The following is an 18,221-nucleotide window of genomic DNA, read 5'->3' on the forward strand; positions in this document are numbered from 1 at the left end:
AGGCCGCAAACCTCATGGCCGACTCCTCCGGCCGCTACATGATTATCCCATTCCATTTCCTCCGACCACTATAGTGATCACATATTGGTGACATAAATTAGCAGCATGATGACGGCGGCGGAGCGGCTGGTATGAACCATCACAGGAGGCGACCATCCTCCAATTCTAGTTCCTCCACCATGGGCGGAAGGACGTGTGGAGGACGTGGACAAGAAGGTACTATATAAGGTTGCAAAGGAGTATTTAACTTCAAAGTCTTGGCAAAACATTTGGTTTCAAAGTCTCGGCAAAACATTTGGTTGAGGAAGTTTCAACAGTCAACGTTTACTTAGAGAAAGCCAGAGCTTCTCGTTTGGCTGAAACATTTCCTTGGTCCATCCATGGCATACCCCGGACCCTATTCTGGTAGCAGTAGCCTTGCTCTGGTAAGGATTCGGTACAGTAAAGCTCCTTTCTTTTTTGATTTTCCTTCTTCAACGATGTCTTACACTGCTTCTGCCTCCAAATGCTGTTTCTCGCGGACATCTTTACTGTTCGAGGGCTTTCTCGCGTTACCACTTTGCTTGAGGATTGTACAGTTGTTGAAGGGGACGGATGATCGCTCTGTCTGTACAGTTAGTAATTCTAAGAGGGGAAAAGATAGTGGCCAACAGTAGCAAAGCGTGGATTGTAGTGACAAAAATTATTGGCTCCTTCGGCCCCACGCTGCATAGGTGTATAACTGATTTCTGTTTTGTTGTCAGGACGTGCCTCTAAAGCTAGCAGGAAAATAATAGACGTAGGTACAGGCACAGGCCAGTGCGCAAGTATACTAGCGGACCTACTTGCCTTGTCAAAGTCTCAAAGTGGTGCCCTCGTAATAAGTACGCACTAACTGCAAAGGTTAATGAAGTCCAATGTGGGCTCAGGCTAGCGTCAGGTTATGGCTTCATGTTGTTAGCTTTTTCGCTGCGTGTAGGGAGTGTCTTCTTCACATGATCTCTAGAATTCTTCATGATACGCTCTGGTGGTATGGGGTCTATAGCTTGGTTACTTTGCCATCAGTGAGATCTTGACTTCTAGATCAGGGGAGAGCTTGGATGAGCTCTAGGTTTGGTGTTGAGTACAGCCCGGGTATTAGAGCCAGCTTAGATCGATCTACTCAGGATAATAATGATTCAGCCTGTAAGAAGGCAAAGTCTTCAGAGAAATGGTTGTAATTCATCTAGGGTATGCTGTGTGTACAGGATTGCAAGATGGACGACTAGTAGCAAGAGCATATTCAGCTCAAATCCACCACAATCTGTGGGGATGGCTTCTAGACTCTGGACTATGGTTTTTGGCTTATTTTGCCAATGATTTACTGGTTTGGGGTGCTTGGGATTCAATTATCAGCTTAGTGCTTTTTGTTAGCACTGGTTTGCTTCTCATTAAAGCTGAATTAAGAGTAATTATTTGGAGGGTTTGGCTATTAAAGCTGGAGTGAGCTCATACCTGGGAGGCTGGGCCTCAACAACACAAAAGAGGCTTCAACGCATCGCTCCCTTGTAGAAGTTGCAAATCTGTCTTAAGTCTTACTAGTTCCTGCAAAATGCCTTCTACGGCTCATCTGCATCTTGGGCTTCTCTTTGCTATTCATGACAGGCCAAGGAACTGATTTCAATCAGCAGCCTGGCACAGTTCAAGTACCATTCTTATACTCAGCAGATATAAATCCTGTTTCTGATTTGCAAGTACAGCTTGTAACACAGCTCAAACAATCCTTCACAGATGCATGTTCCTTCTTTCTTAGAGGCCTTCAGCACGGAGGAGTGTGATACGAGGCTTACTTACATGGATGTTTAAGTTGTTAGACTGGCTTTCTTTGACTTGCAAGAGGATCCCAGGATCAGCTAAGTGCAAATCTGTGCCCAAGAAAGGGTTCTCTTGGTGGAGGATTTATATCCAAAGCCTAGTGTGGGTTAGGACTTAGGACTATTTAAACCCACCTCACTCCCATTGTACTCACTTTTTGATGTGACATCTAATTCTATCCTACACACATTGTCTCTCTCTCTCTCTCTCTCTCTCTCTCTCTCTCTTGTCTAGGTGGAGAGGGTTCGCTCCCGGCTGACCTGATGGTGCAGATATTGATGTATGCCGATGACATAGTCCTCATATCATCCCCAGTAGAGGGGCTGCAGAATCATCTAGAGGCTCTGGAGATGTTCTGTAGGGAGAGAGACTTTACAGTTAACCTTGGGAAGACCAAGGTTATGATCTTTAACACCTCGCGAGCAGTGTCCCGTCACCATAGTTTCACATACCGTGGCGAGCTTGTGGAGATAGTGCAATCCTACACATTTGGGGATAGTGTTCACTGGACTAAGTTTCACGATGATTCATGCGGGTACAGCACGACTCACACGAGGACGGGGTGCTCTGGCCCGACTAGAGAGGCGATGCTTCCAGGCACACTTCCAAGACCCTCAACGAACGGTTGGCTCTTCGACACACTGGTGAGACCGACTGCCATGCACGCAACACCTTTTTTGGGGGAGTGATATTTCAGTGACGGAGTGGAAGAGATTTGAGAGACTACAGGTGACCATGGGATCCAAGATGATTCGGAGTAAACCCTCAGTCCCTCATCAGATTATACAGGCATAGTTCGCCATGACCCCTCTCCAGGTTGATGCCATCTTTCAAACAGTGATGTTCCTCAACAGAGTTTGGGCCTTGTCTTAGTGGATACTACCGAGGTTAGCATTAGAGTCCCCTTGGCGACTAGCAGAGAGTGGTGTTGATACGGCATGGTACGCACGGATATCCACATGGTTTGGTAGTCACGGCATTCAAATGGATAGACTTGTCCTCTTTCAATATAGTCTAGACTCACCACCCAAGATGATCCCACGAGATGAGATCAACCGTATCATACGGTTGGACCTCCTCCATCTCCATACATCTAGGGCTTTGGGGGGAGAGGAGCTCTCCACCAAGATCCAATTCTACCATGATCTCTTCTCGAGGATCTCAGAGCACGGTCTTGTCATTAGACCTCAGTATCTTGAGGACATGAGAGTTTCACATGTAGTGAGGATCGCCATTGGTAAGTTACGAGTCTCATCACGTCAGCTGCGGATTGAGGCAGGGAGAAGAGTTGCAGACATACCCAGAGAGCAGAGGACTTGCACACTATGCAAGATGGGGGAGATCGAGACAGAGAAGCATTTTCTATGTGCCTGCGTAGTCTACTATGAGATTCGAGGACGATATCACTGCCTCTTTTAGGAGGGACATGGTTTTGGCCCACTCACACAGCTGATACATTTTAACGATCGGGTCTATGTTGGGCTCTACCTACTTGAGATGTGTCGATGGAGAGACACACTGATGCGATAGGCTAGAGAGCAGCATGGATTGATGCCACAGGTCACCTTCGACAGATCACATACTTTTTTTCAGACTTCTATGCATCTGAGTCAGCTGCCTCAGTGTAGCTGAGGGAGAGGAGCTTGATGAGATGAGAGCATCATGGATCAGCAGTAGGAGTGTCCACCACGATGCGGCCAGATGAGGGACACTCCACATGCGACACGGAGAGAGCCTAGAGCATGCATGATCGAGGTCCGGTCTATCTCATCCCTTCTTAGAGGCGACCGCTAGAGACGAGGCATCACCCTTGACGTAGCCCATTGGATCCAGAGATCGAGGAGACCACGCCCTCTCCCATGTCGCGAGACAGCTCGACAGACACAGATACGAGAGCTTCTCGAATCTCATCAGAGTGCCACTAGGTTACCTGGTTATATGGAACGTGAGCATGTACCCTAGAGTGCTAGCCTTGAGCGCCTGGCACGCTTCTGTTACTTTGCTACTCTAGTATTTTGTTCACTAGCTTAGCATGCTAGCATTTTCGCATTTGCTTTCAGTTTTCAGTTTTGAATTTTTAGTTTTCAGCAAGGGTCTTAGTGTACCCTTTGCTTCAGCCCTCAGTGGCTCGTATGAGGTACTTCTTAGATTCACTCTTTGTCTCATAGGCCCGCGAGGCCTCTTGCAGATGTTAACATCTCTCTCTCTCTCTCTCTCTCTCTCTCTCTCTCTCTCTCGCCCGTGCCCGCGCCCCTCCCTCACCCTTACCCCATCTCCTTCCTTCTCCCCCTTCCTCTCTCTCCCTTTTGCTCATTCTGGCCCCTTTCTCTAATCTGCCCGTACCCACTTTTCTACATTGGTGTCAAAGCCAGCCTCATGGCACCATTGCGTCACCCTAGCATGCAGAAGCAGAAGTACGAAGCAAATTGCTGCAAGCTCCAACTGATGCAGCATACCAATAGACGCCTGCGTCAATGACTAGCACAACATCATGCAAGCTAGCTCCAGAAATTAACGACGAACTTGAAGACCACACAGAGAGATTTGGCGACTTTTGAAGGGGTTCTCATTTCAGGCGTCAAGAGACTTCAATGGAATCTGGACCAGGAATACTCATCCCCTAGCTTGTCCTTTGCAGGCCAATTTAGATCCATTTTTGCCTCATATTTTTGATGCCCTAGCCTTTGCCAAAATTGGGGGTTTTCTGTATTGCCTCTCCCTTGATCAAAATCGAAGGTCTTAAATGTAAAATTTCGGGGCTTTCCTAAAATCTATGCAAATTCCTCTTTGAATTGAACATTCATTTGAGGATTTTGCTACATCAAGCAAAGATGGACTCAAATTAAGGCCTTCTATTCCAATATTGGTGCCTCTCCACTCAACGTTTTGAGAGTCATGGGCTGACTGCCCTACGCAGTTGCTCTCATGGATTTCACTGACATATCCTTTGAGGGCATTCTTGCCAAGGACTTCATCGACATGTAGGAATGTGCACACTTGTGTGTGACAGCTGCATGCGGAACATCTTCCAGCTTGGGAGATTTATTTATTTTCCTATATAAGCTTGATGTGCTTGAGTCAATAAGGTGCTCTGCCATGGATAGTCCATCCTAAAATGATATGTTATTTCCATTTTAGTTAGTCATATGTCCTATGGTGATACCCAGGGAGATAATCATGGATCTGGAGCCACCTACTCAGGGGCATTCCACTATATGTAACTCTACTCATGAATGAAATTACAACTCGTCATTGCTCTCATTTGCTCACTTGTTCTTGCTCATGCTCCATTTCTAACAGACTCGAGAAGGGATGGGTGGCTGAGAGGGTTTAGCGTAGGTTCGGGAGCTCCAGAGTCAGGCCCTCAGACGGAGAGCGGCTCTTCAGGAGCGGGAGGGAGCCCTTCGCAGAGACCTTGCATCTATCAAGAGACTCAAGGAGCAGGATCCGGAATCCCAGTGGCTTAGGGATCGCGTGGAGTGTGCATGCTTGGAGCTGCAAGATTTGGAGGTTCGCAGAGTAGAGTTCTCATACCATTCTTCTTGGGCCAGGTGGGTGCAGTAGGGAGATAGGATGACCAGGCAGTTCTTTCAGGCCACTAGACCATGGTCCGCAGGAGCCTAGCTTCAACGGCTTCGAGGCCCACAGGGACACATGCGCGCGGACTGGCAGGAGATCCTTGAGTTGACTACAACCTGCTACAGCCAGCTTTTTCAGTCAAAGGTGGTATCGTCCACCACCATTCTAGCTAGAGAGGTGGTTTGGGAGTAGGTCCCCTCTGTAGTTTCGCAGGACCTTAACAAATGGTTAGAGGCTCCTTTCACGGATGAGGAGTTGTGGGAGGCCCTTTAAGCCCCTCCGGCCAAGAAGTGCATTGGTGAGGATGGCCTACCCCTGATCTTTTTTGGATGCTTCTGGAAGCATATCTCCACCCCTTTTAGATTGGCTTGCCTGGAGATGTTTGACTTAGGATCACTTCTACACTCCTTGAGTAGAGGTTGGATATGCCTGATTCCGAAGGGGGGCGGCAGATCAGACATTCGGCAGTGGAGGCCAATTACCCTTTTGGACACCGCTTACAAGATCTTGGCTAAGGTCTTGAGTCTATGTCTGTGACCCCACCTCCCAGATATCATTCATGAGATGCAGACCGGTTTTGTTTAGGAGCGTAGCATCTTGGATAACATCTTCACTTTTTGGGAGACAGTGGACTGGGCCAGGGAGGAGGCGTAACCACTTGCCGTTCTTCTCGATTTTGAGAAGGCATATGACAGGGTGGAGTGGTCCTTCTTGGAGGGGACCATGTAGAGGCTCAGTTTCTCAGAGAGATGGATCAGATCGGTATCAGCTCTCTATGCGTGCAGCTCCAAGATGATTATCGGGGGCCACAGGCGAGGCCTTCCCTCTCTCCCGCTCAATGGGGCAAGGACTTATACTGGAGGCCCCTGCCACCAATAGTACATTGAGCGGGAGAGAGGGAAGGCCTCGCCTGTGGCCCTCGATAATCATCTTGGAGCTGCCCGCATAGAGAGCTGATACTGATCTGATCCATCTCTCTGAGAAACCGAGCCTCTACATGGTCAGTGTTATCTTTTTTCGTTTTCCTCCGCTAGCCCCTTATCTTTTCGTTTTCGTGGCAGAGGCCTTAGGTCACTTCTTGCGCTCCCAGATACTTGGCATTACAGGGATGCGGCTTCCGATCAGGCAGGAGGAGGAGCTCCTTGACTCCGAGTTCGTAGATGACACATCGCTCTATGTGGATGGCTCTACGGCCAGCCTGGAGAGGGTCAGAGGGGCCTTAGCCATTTATTGCGAGGCTTCCGGAGCTCGCATAAACTGGACCAAATCCGTTGGTTTTTTCATAGGCTTGGAGGACACCCAGGAGGTTCGAGATTAGGGAGCTGATTTTGGCTTTCATTGGATCCCGAGAGGGGAGACGGCGCGTTACCTAGGCCACCAGGTAGGAATTGATATTTCGGCAATGTAGTAGTTCAGCTCGGACCTAGAGAGTGTTAGGTGGAAGCTCTTATACTGGAGCTTTGCCAAACTCACTTGCGGGACGTGCACTATTGGTGAACCCGAGTACTCCTAGCTATAGCTTGGTACATCGCCTTGTGTTGGTGTTTTCATTGGGGCTGCATGGGGAAGCTACGACGCTTAGTACGGAACTTCCTCTAGTCGGGATCAGATGGCATGCGCAACACTAGAGCTAGGGTGGCTTGCCAAAGAGTGATCTTGCCACAGACGCAGGGGGGGCTTGGCATTCTTGACCTAGAGATGCAGAGCAAAGCCCTCTCGGGCAAGCTGGTTGTGAGAAGCCTTACCTCGAGTGCGGAACCTTGAAAGCTCCTACTTCAGCGGGGGCTTCTTGGGAACATGCCTCGCACTGGGGGACAGTGGCAGTAGTCCTACAGGTGGATCTTCTTCGAGGATCTGCTGAAAGGGAAGGGCTCTCCGTTGATGCGGAGTCTCTACAGAGTGTGGCAGAGATTGGCTGGAGGACTCATACGGGCTAGGCCGTCTTGCAGAGAGGAGTTTGAGAGGCAGCCTCTCATATGGCACCCAAATTTGAGAGACCTGGAGGGGCGCATGCTAGGGCAGTGGACTCATATTGGATGGGCACAGTGGGATAGGGGACCAGATCCTTTGGGACATGGAGACGACTTCCTAGAGAGACAGAGGCCTGTAGATAGGCCCTCTCCTACCTCCGAGGAGCAGGTATTAGAATGCAAGAGATTGAAGAGGCGATCCCGGACTCCTGGTGGGAGGGACTATGGAGCACCTGGAGCTCCCATTGCTGGTCAAGACAGTTCTCGTAGATAGGGGTACCGCTTTGGATACGTTTTTTTTGGGAGTCTCTTGGTTCCCTCCAGTCTCGTTTCTATCGAGTGGGACCAGGAGACTCATTGCAAGACGAGTTGGAGGTGGAGGAGGAGATAGAGGTGGATCTAGAGGACTTGGAGTGGCAGAGGGTCATGATTGTGGGATGCTCGGGAAAGACTTGATACCATGGTTGTAAGACACGTTAAGACACGACAGGTTAAACATGCTTCAGACACGAGTGTCTAAAGTGTCTTAAAGATAAGACACGTAAGACACGTCATTGTAATAATAAATATTTAATTAATATATGTATAAGTATACAAGTGTACAACTTGCTAGCATAGCTAGCTGAATGATTCTAGAAGTACAATAAGCTACACTTAAACAATGCAAGAAGTAAGAAGTGACAATGCACTCGTACAATGTACTCAAGACTTAAAAGTTAAAGTTAAGACTCACTACTCAAGATCTTGCAAGTTAAGAGTCACGACTCAAGAGCTTGCAAGTCACAACTCACAACTTTAAAGATTTAAATTGACAGTAGAATCTTGATATTCAAAAATCTAGACAAACAACTTAACAAGAGCCTAGAGGGCTACATAGATTATATACCAACATCATTAATCAACACACATAAATATCATGGCAACAGTCTGTCAATCACATGTGACATGAATGAAATATGCATCTCGATACATATAATTGAAAGGAAACTTTTGACTCTCAAGAGTCAAATCTCTCAAGATTCATCCTAATCCGAATCAGCGAGGTCACTGCTACTGCTGGATTCGAAGTCACCATCAATGATAGCATGGTTAAGTCAAACTCGATGTTTATTGTTACACCCAACCTACTTCAAAAAAAAACAAGAGTGTCTAAAGGTGTCTTAAGGTAAGACACGTGTCTTAAGTGTCTTATCATAAGACACGAGTGTCTTAACAACCATGCTTGGTACTCCATCTTATCGACCCTAGAGGGAGCGGTGTGGCGCCTTTGGATTTGGGAAGGCAGACCCTTATATGACATTCAATGGGACTCAAGGGAGTGGTTTTGGCCCGCGCGCATATGACACTCAGACCGCCGGATAGAGGAGGTCTCCTTCTCGTTATACCACTCGCATCGCACGTCGTCTACAGCTGCAGGTATCAACATGGTCCCCTTTGAAGGAGCACCACTGGCTAGAGCAGGATGTCCTGAGAGAGGTCATAGGACGATTTTGGCCTGGCTTCTGGACGAGTTTGCGCGCGCGGAATATCTCTTACTTCTTTTGATTGTTGGCGCATGAGGGTCTGTTGCTAGCATCAAATGATGAGCAAGGATTTCACGTAAGGGATGGTGGCCTGGCTCACGGAGGGAGGCCAAGCATTTGCGATTGACCCTATCACGCCGGCTTACAGGATACATGGACAACAGGTTTCCTAGATTGAGATCCATGGTGCAGTTCAGCCCACCCGCTCACACCCACCAGCTCTTCCAGAGGATGGTGTTTGGGATTCCATCTCTAGCATTATTGCTTGGAACGTCTGGGTGGCCAGATGCAACGAGGTGATGGGGGGCCAGTTGATCTCTCCGACAGCTACTCTAGTAGCCATTTGGCAAGATATCATCTTCACATTGCGCGCCACTTGGGAACGTGGTACTCCAGGCTCGAGAGTGACTGTCGAGAGGCGGGAGCGCTTCTGCCAGACATGACCGGCAGGAGTTTTCTACACCCTTTCCGCGAGGGGTATTCGTTGGGCATATAGACCACCAGCATGGTTACTAGCTCCTGTTTTGGAGTCTCTATAGGTGATGAGCCGTGAATGGATGGTTGTTTTTGTAGCTGGCAACCAGTTCTTTTCTTTGTTTTCATCGACAGCTCCTATTCGAAGCTGTTTGTATGGTTTTTTCAAGCAGTAATAGAATTTACTTCTTGCAAAAAAAAAAAGGGGGGAGAGAAATGATGCACAAATTGAAGTAAAGGTATTGCAACAGTTTCCACAAAGGGGGGCTATAAATCTATAGAGGGCTTTCTCAAGACGATCAAGTACACCTTGGAAGTCTAAGTAAAGCTTTTACGTGGGAGGCTTAGCAAGGACACCTAACCCTAACCCTAACCCTAACCCTATGACGTGCAAGTTTGGCAATGTTGCCTTCATAAAAGAGAAAGGTGAGACCAAATACTTATAGATGGGTTGGCCGGCTGGTTAGCGGGGATTTACCCTCCCTTGCCCATCAGATGGGCTATAGCTCCATTCCCATGCTCTATGACGTCTATCTCTTCCATCTCCTTCGCTTGGAGAGAGCAAAAGTTGTGAGAAATGGAGCCGACCTGAACAGAAATGGAGAGAGAGCAAATCTCACAGAAAGAGACCACAAGATGCTGGACAAAACCCCACAACTGGTGGGGAAAACCTGTGCTGAACAGTGCACAAAAGGTGCTCCACTGAGATGCAAAACAAGTGTGGGAGGGCCCCCCTATAAATAGCGCCCCCCCCCCCCCCCCCCAGTTGGCTGGTCTAACAGGCTGACGAGCAGGCCTGAGGTGGGCCTGAGGTAGGCCGAACCCCCCTACAGCATATAGGGGCTTCCACGCAGGGCTGTACCCCTGCTTCTCTGCCCAGATGAGCTGCTCCAAGGGGCCGACGCCCTCCAGCCATATCACGGACTCCCACACAGTCACATAGAGGGGCTGACCCCCCTGCCTATCAGCCGACCAGCAAGGCTAGGTGGCCGAACTGCAGGTCGGCCCACCTCTGTCTGTAAGAGGCCTGGCCTTCTAAGGGGGCGGGTCTGCAGCTCCAGGGGTGGCCACTCAGGCCCCCAACACTGCCCAGCATAATGCACACCCATATCAGCCCCATTGGGTCCTCAACACATGCACATCTACCTTACTCTATACTAGGCTAACCTCCCAGTCGAGCGGGCACACCCACAACAAAGGCCCTCACTCATGACCTAACCTAACCATGTGACATCAGGAGATGCTGACCTCCAACACCTCTTCTCAGCTCCTGTATGGAACATGATCTCAGGGAGCTGGGTGTGTCGCCAGAACAACGGGAGGAATCCGTCGTGTGATACTCTGTCGCTGAAGTCCGCCACAGGTACTATGGAAGAAGCCCTCTCTTGGCACGAACCGACTCAGCACGATCACTGGAAACCTGATATTGATGCTTCTAGGCCACAGGTGCTAGGCATACTCCTTTGGTCCGGTACTGGTGCAATTATCCAATTGATACTGCTATCGGTGCAAGGCTTGCTTCCTTGCATGGGCACCTGTATCTCAGACTATTCAGCTCCATTTGAAGCTTCCTCTCAGGTCCAAACTCGTTCATTGCCCCTAGATTGATGAACCTCTATGCTCCAGATTCAATGGGCAACCAACAGCTCACAAGGATTAATCTGCGTTGTCTGGACAACACTAGACTATGCCACTCTGATGTGGTGATTCAGAGAAGCTCGTTGTAATAGGTCACGACACCTAGCAACTACTTTTCAGCTCTGGTCAGCATGAACCGCTCTCATTGATTGTGCACTCAATCCTAGGCTTTCTATACTCAATCCACTTAATTTTCCAAACTAATAACACGACGTTAACTCGCAAATTCAATTGACCCTTCCCTAGCAAGATCGCCAAATGTTGACGCTTTGGTTTGCTCACTCCCCAACCATTAACTCACAACTGCTCGGTCTGTGTTGGCAATCATCTGACCCACAAGGATCTCCAGCAGCTCATCAGTCAGCATAAGACAAGGAAACCCCCTTTAGATCTGATAGGTCATGACGTCCAAACAACTCGTCATGGGAGAGGTTCGATTGTACAAGGACACCAAATACTCCTGGATACTTTTGGCCACCGTCATATGCTTCACGTGATTAATCACTTGAGAATAGTTTAGGAATATACGACCTTACCCTCGCATTGACATGGTCCCATAGTTGAGACAGGGTCTTGGCCTCCTGTTGCAGGATCCCTAGGTTGGACACAAGGGGATCCAGCCTGTCAACTCCCAGCAATATGAAGTCTACCAAATCATATGATTGTAGCACGGACTCCATCATGACCCGCCAGACATGGTGATTGAGGTCATCCAATTGTCAATTGATTGGGAAGGGGGGCAAAACCGGAATTTTTCCTTGCTCTCCGCCATCTCAGCCAATAAATAGGCACCCCCCCAGTTGGTTGGTCTAACAAGCCGACCAGCAGGCATGAGGTGGGTCGACGACCTAGGTACCCTCCCTACAGCATAGAGGAAGCCCTATAAGGGGCTGTATCCTTGCGTCTCTACCCGAATGAGCTGCTCCAAGGGGCCAACACCCTCCAACCTTATCATGGACTGCCATGCAGCCATACAGAGGGGCTGAACCCCTTGCCTATAGGCCGACCAGTAGGTCGGCCCACCTCTGCCTATAAAAGGCGTCCTAAGGGGTGGGCCTGCAGCTCTAGGGGTGGAGGCCCCTAGCACTGCCTACCATAATGCGCCACCATAGCAGCCCCATCGGGTCCCGAGCCTCCTTCACCTAGGCACATCTATCCTACTCTATACTAGGCTGACCTCATGGGGGCATGCACACCCACAACAAGGCCCTCAATAATGTCCTAACCTAACCATGTGACATCAGGAGATGCGGACCTTCAACAAAAGTGTCCAAGGTATAGTGCATCCTTGCACAATCCTTTACCCCTCGTCTCAAGAGTAGTACAAGGAAGGCTACTGACATCGAATAGAGGAGAGAGTGGTTTATTTAGATGTACATCCTCTCTCTCTCTCTCTCTCTCTCTCTCTCTCTCTTTGCCCCCCCCTCCCCCCTCACGTGTGAACGTTTTGTGGTTAAGGATTGCTTCTTCCTTGTCCTTCACATGCATGGTGAATTCCTCTCACACATTCGGTAAATAGAGCATAAATCTTTGCTACCATCTTCCCCTGGTACAAGAAGAAGAAAGCATTTGGATGTGCCCTTGTTTGGTTAAAGCAGTTTGTTGAAGGTTATCCATTGCAAAAACAATCTTGCAATAGGCTCAAGGGCATTAACACTTTATTGCGTAGAGCCGATTAGTCTTCCCCTAAAGCCTTGATCGAAGGTACAATCTTAGACCCTTGCAATAAATCTATTGTCGGTTATTGGGTTGCACGTGCAACATTGTTAAGGCACACAGTTTGTAGGTGCGAACTTATAGCTGACTAATGTGGAGGATGAACGATTTGTTCATCCTCCACATTTGTTCAGCAGATGATGAACGATTTGTTCAGGGATTTTCTGGGCAAATTTGTTGTAGTGTTCTTAGATGACATCTTGTGTAAGATTTAAAACTGGCGATGGTGGCTAGCAATCCCAAGCTCGAGTTGTATACAAGGTATATGCTTTTGGGATTTTTCTTTTGAACGATCTTTGAATTATAAGATAGGGTATTAGATAATACCCTTAGAAATTTAACCTTCTTATATCTTTATTTATGGAGAATTTGATGGGATTTTAATTTGAAGGCTCTAGATATCCTTATACTATTTTGATCTATCAAGCGGAACCAACCAATGAGCATTTTGTACTATTGTGGGAAAGTTTTTATTTTCAATGTTCATACATAGTTATTGCATGACCCTACAATAGTGAGACTTATCCATATATACAGAATTGAGTGGAAGAATTAGTTTAATTGAAAGTAATCATACAACCATTAATTCCTATCCCTAGAGAAAGATTTGTCACATGCACCCCTGCACTTGGGTGCAAGGTGACAACTGGCTTCATCAACAAAGTGCAAATAGTTTCTATCATAGGATATTTTGTTGTATGCCGTGACCCCATTGTGAGCCCTTGTCCAGGGACAGTCAGGCACGAGCTACGTAGGTCAGTCTCTCAGCCTTAGGTCAAGTCAGACAGTTAGTCCTTGTTCACTTATACCCACCGGAGAATAGTAGATAGTTAGTGTTTCCATCTTAGGTTAGGTTAGGTCTAGGTCTACCTGAGGTTAGGAGCCCCATAGGGCCCTCTAAAGGCTGACCAGAGACCAAAGGCAAGCAACCCTGAAAGGCTGCCCCCAAACCCCAAATTTTGGACCTCAAATGAGGTCCTAGGGGGGGTTTATAGGCTGGACCAGCCAGCCAATCACAAAATAGCCGACTGCTGGTCGGTTATTTCTAGTTGGTTGGCTCTTTTGGCATTCAGTTCCAGCCTCATATGCTCCTCCAGTGCAGCTCCCCTCAGCCCTTTGTGCAGCCCGTGTACTCCAGAACAGGCCCTGAACAACAGCAGACTTCAGCAGTCCAGATCAGTCTGCCTGGATGGTGTACATGCAGCACTACAGTCGGGGGATTTGGAGCAGCAAATGGAGCAAGGTTTGGGTCTGTTTCAGCAGCTCAGTTCTTATCTCAGCTCTCTCAGTTTCACTCTCCCACTCACGCAGCTCCACTGCATGACCGGGGACAGCACAAAAAGCCTCTTCAATAGCCTTGCACAGTGGTCCACATCTCCGTGTGGGCAGCGTGGTCTTGGTCGAGATTTGGGTTGCTTCTCAGGCATTTGTGGGTCAGCTTCTTGTATCGAAGGGTCATCCTCAGAGTTGTCTCTCAAGCTCTCTGAAGGAGTGTCAGTTGTATTCTTTTGCAGTTCTCCAAGATATAAAGCAAATTCCTTCCCAGCTGGAGAAGGGTCCCCTTAGTGGGTACAGAGACCCAATCTGGTGTCGTCTACATTCTCTCTCTAAATGCTACTCTCTCTCTCTCTCTCTCTCTCTCTCTCTCTCTCTCATGGTGCATACGCACACGCCTCGCACAAAGCTTTAAAGAAGGTCTTGCTGCGCATTACATGATTAGATAACCGTTACATGTTACAAGATTTTTGCTAGAATCAAAGCCATTCTATTAATACAAAATCAAACTAATTGGCTCAAGGATGACCTTGAAAAATGAACTTGAATATTATTGTCTTGGGTGGATGCAAAAAGACACAGTTTTCTTTGGAAAAAAAAGACAGTTACTCAATTGGATATTGAGTGGATATGACTTCGGGACTATTAAAGTCTCTAGATGTGGGAAAACTATCATGATGAATTTTATGGTTGAGACTTGTCTCTGGAAAATTTGAGTATATATATAATTGCTTATTAAGATAAGTATCTTAATCGAATCTCATGATATGAGGATACTTTTGTTAAAGAATTTGACAATGCACTTAGGGAATCTCCTAGGAGGATAAGTGTTAAGACACTGTCTTGGAAGATGTGGGATTTAAGACCTGTGTATATTAGGAAAACCAGAAAAAGTCTATTCCTTGTAAGGCGAGTCAGGATTTCCTTTCTGATTTTGGATTCCACACGGGGTATAGGATTATCCCATGTTTCTTTGTGTGGTTCAAGGTTCCTTGGAATCTGCATAGAATGAATTGGGGGTAGATAAGCCTATGACAAATTTAGTATTCCTAAAATAAAATTTATCCTCGAATTTTGATATAGATTTGGGAATCAATTTGTTGTTACAATTTCAAATGCCTCTGGATGATTATGATCGATGCAAAATTCAATTGTTATTGTATTTCATATATTCTCTTAGCATGTTTTTCCTTTTTGAAGTCTTGAATAAGGAAGTTTATAAGGCTAGTTTTGCTTAGAGAAAATATACATTGTATAAACATATACATTCAAATGAATTTTTCTTTTGGGGGCACATCCTATGCCTTGTCTTCCACATTGGTTGACCCAAAAGAAGATTTAATTTATGGCTACATAGGTAGCGAATTGATTTGAGATTGATGCCTATAAAACTACTAGACCTCTCTTTGGGTCTCAAGATAATCACTATATTAGGAGAGGTACATCTCAATTGTGGAGCCCATGATTATACTAAGCATACGGCTATAGGCGATAGCTTCGTTATGCCTAGATAGGAACTTTAATCCAGGTCTTTGATATCCCTAGACTTCAGAAGACATGGAATTATATGATTCTTGTAGGATGTGCAAAGGCTCTAGCATAATGAAAAAAGGCTTTCAAAACTGCTCAAAGTAGAGTAGGATTGAATTTGATAGTGACATCGTCGGACGGGTCTTCAAGAATTGGGATATAAGGGTATGTATATTGATGCCGGTGGAAAATGTATTCGCTCTTTGGTTATGTTTGGATTATGAGTTACTCTCTTTTTCTTCAGGATTCACCTATTTGTGTGCAAAAAGAAGAATTATGTTGGTATTTGTAGATGAATTGAAATAAGTGGAAGATCTAGCATATATTTTCATATGGGAATCTATGTCACGACACAAAGTGTTTTGATGACTTAGTCTAACCTAAGCATCTTCTTGCGGATGATGTACAATGGTGTGGACAGTGTAAGGATTGGTTAGGAGTCAACTATGATGTGTCAAATTAACCTCTAAAATTATGAGGAATTTGGCATATGCAGTCAAAATTCATTGTGTTGTGAAATATATGTTAGGAAAGATCCATATGTAGATAGAATTGCCATTTCAAAGAGAGAGGTGCTCCCTACTCCATTAATGAATGGGATGAATGTTATATCCTTGGCTAACTATGGGCTGCCAATAGCTAGCCCTAGGGTTAGGAGAGACCCCAGAGGGCAAGGGTATTAGCCTAGGGGGAAGGGAGGTTTAGAACTACCGTCTGGATTAGAGGTCTAAGGGTAAAAAGCACTCAGGATGTATTTAGGCATGGCCTAAGCTATATAATTGGTGAGCAGCTAACAATATCTTTACCCTGATTCAATTTTAGTTGGCACAAGTGGGTGCATTTCAACCGTTGCCAAAAATCAGAAGACCCTTGAGTTATTATCTAGACCTGTGGGTTTTGTGAAATACGCTTTCATGACTAGGTAATGGAAGCTTATATAACCAAGGCATCTGTGTAGGTAATGGCTGTTTCTGAACACCGCAGGAGAGAACAAAAACGAAACAAAAAAGTAAAGAGAATTTAACTGAGTTCTTTTGGCAGGTAGCAAGGGCAACAGCATTTGCATTTGGGCTAACATATGGGACTATCAAGATGGCTTATTTGCGGGTACACCCTCACCTTTTTTCTTCACTTTTAAAAGGGAGAGGATACATGCATTTTTTTATTACCAACATGGACAGTTTATGCCTTTTTTTTGCCCATGCTAATGTCTTTTAGTTCAGCTAATACCAATGATTTTCACGCTTTCAGGCAGGAGCAAAAGCACAGCAAAAGGCTGCCACCACGGCACATCATTGAAAATGAATTGAATGGTGTAGAGAAAGGATGATTTTTATTCAATATAAAATTTTCTTGTTGGTTTTGTCAGTGAAATGACGTTTGAGAGAGAAATCACAATTTTGAATTGGATATCTAATGTTTGATTATGATTGTCTACTTCACTGAAAATCTGACAGCAGAGCTTTCTCATGGCAATACATGGCTTTCGAGAAAAAGACAATTGGATGTCTCATGCAATAGAACTCATGGAAAAAGTTCTGTAAAGGCAAACTGCTTCAAGCAACAATTTTTATGGCCAGAAGTTGGCAGCTTGCAGTAAATGCTGTTCATGTGGTTACTATTGATTGTTTATGAGTGCGGGAGCTTATAGAGCGCTTCTTCTTTTTTTACATTTATAACTTAATAGTGCTTAGCAGCGTCATGTATGTTGAAATGGACGTGGGTGCTTTATGTGGGTGCTTTATTTTTCCAAATGGGTTGTATCTGTTTTATGCCTTTTTTTTTCCTGAAATAATAATATATTCGGCTGCAATATTGTTTGTTTATAATTCCTTATGGAAAAGATTAGAGACGAGATTTGGGTTTATAAGGGGGAAACCTTTTTCTTGCTGTGTAATCCTTCTGAAGGTGCATGTGATACTAAATATTCAATGTGCCCCTAGCAGTCCTGGACTAACTCTATTTGCCCCCTCTCTTATAGTAAAGAGTAGTGTGCATCTTGAAGTTAGAGACTGACATAGCCCAGGGAGTATCCACTGGACCCTGGGACAAGGTGGGTGAGGTCGTGCACAAGGAGACTACAGCGACATGCACTGACCACTGGGAACACTCCTCCAGTGACTTTGGGTCTGTTAGAGGGTGGACTCGTACCTTTTCCCTGTACTGAAGTCCTTGCAACAGACCCCATGCACTGTACACCATAGTCGTACTAGCATGGGTTCACAGAGGCCTTGCCATAGAGAGGGCACCTATTGACTATTACCTTATTTCCCTCCTTTCAAGGCTACGTACTAGTACCTTGAGGACAGCAATGCTTCAGCTCCAGTGACCCCTTAGGATGTTATCGCGGATGTTTCAAACTGGCCCACTCTGTAGGGAATGGGTGCCGATATTAAACCGTCATACACAGTCTGCTCTTAGACCCTTGCACGTCACGGTCTCCATGGAGCACTCCTTTATGCTCTTGGCTCTAGGCTTCTCCTTACCATGTACTGCACCAGAAACAGTTCCCGAGGGAGCAAGGTGTACACTGGACTGCAGTGAGCAGAGGACTGCTCTGCCCTGCTCATTGAGGGACTTCTGCACTGCCTGTCCTCCTTTGGAGCCAGAGGTCTTGATGGAGAGACAGAGGGCGCAAGGATATAGATGGAACTAAGGGTGGCTAGAGAGGGTCTCACCATAA

At 46.4% G+C, this 18,221-nt stretch overlaps 1 long non-coding RNA gene across 1 annotated transcript; it reads left to right on the forward strand.

The window, feature by feature from the left end:
- Positions 1-267: 267 nt before the first annotated feature.
- On the forward strand, positions 268-17,261 carry LOC147897018 (uncharacterized). Its single transcript, XR_015541812.1, has 3 exons — positions 268-425; positions 16,580-16,645; positions 16,790-17,261. It is a non-coding gene; the product is annotated as an uncharacterized LOC147897018 (long non-coding RNA).
- The last annotated feature ends 960 nt before the right edge of the window (positions 17,262-18,221 follow it).

Source organism: Dipteris shenzhenensis, chromosome 11, assembly GCF_047967505.1.
Source record: "Dipteris shenzhenensis isolate YYH24624 ecotype China chromosome 11, Dip_SZ_1.0, whole genome shotgun sequence".
Lineage (NCBI taxonomy): Eukaryota > Viridiplantae > Streptophyta > Polypodiopsida > Gleicheniales > Dipteridaceae > Dipteris > Dipteris shenzhenensis.